Genomic DNA, 372 nt, shown 5'->3' with positions numbered 1-372 from the left:
CTTGAGTCCAGGGTATGATAGTCACATTAAGAATTTGCACAACTAAACCAAGGCTTTGGGAAAAGAAAGACGGATACTTATTGTCTTGTTTTTTGAAGGTGCGTGAACTGGAGGCAGAGGTTGAGGCTGAGCAGAGACACGGAGCAGATGCCATTAAGGGTGTCCGCAAATATGAGAGGAGGGTGAAGGAGCTCACCTATCAGGTACAGTCACTTTGACAGTTACCATGTACAGTACAATAATGACCGAAAATATTTCCCATAGAAAACACTCATGCAAATCTATACTGCCTGTTACAGACTGAGGAGGACAAGAAAAACGGTGCCAGGCTGCAGGATCTGGTTGACAAATTGCAGCTGAAGGTCAAGGCCT

The 372-nt window shown here is 44.9% G+C and overlaps 1 pseudogene; it reads left to right on the top strand.

Moving 5' to 3' along the window:
• LOC116669468 (myosin heavy chain, fast skeletal muscle-like) overlaps positions 1–372 on the top strand; it is a 15,472-nt pseudogene that overhangs the window by 15,046 nt on the left and 54 nt on the right.

This window comes from Etheostoma spectabile, chromosome 19 (genome assembly GCF_008692095.1).
Source record: "Etheostoma spectabile isolate EspeVRDwgs_2016 chromosome 19, UIUC_Espe_1.0, whole genome shotgun sequence".
NCBI lineage: Eukaryota > Metazoa > Chordata > Actinopteri > Perciformes > Percidae > Etheostoma > Etheostoma spectabile.
This window is presented reverse-complemented; position numbering and strand designations above follow the sequence as displayed.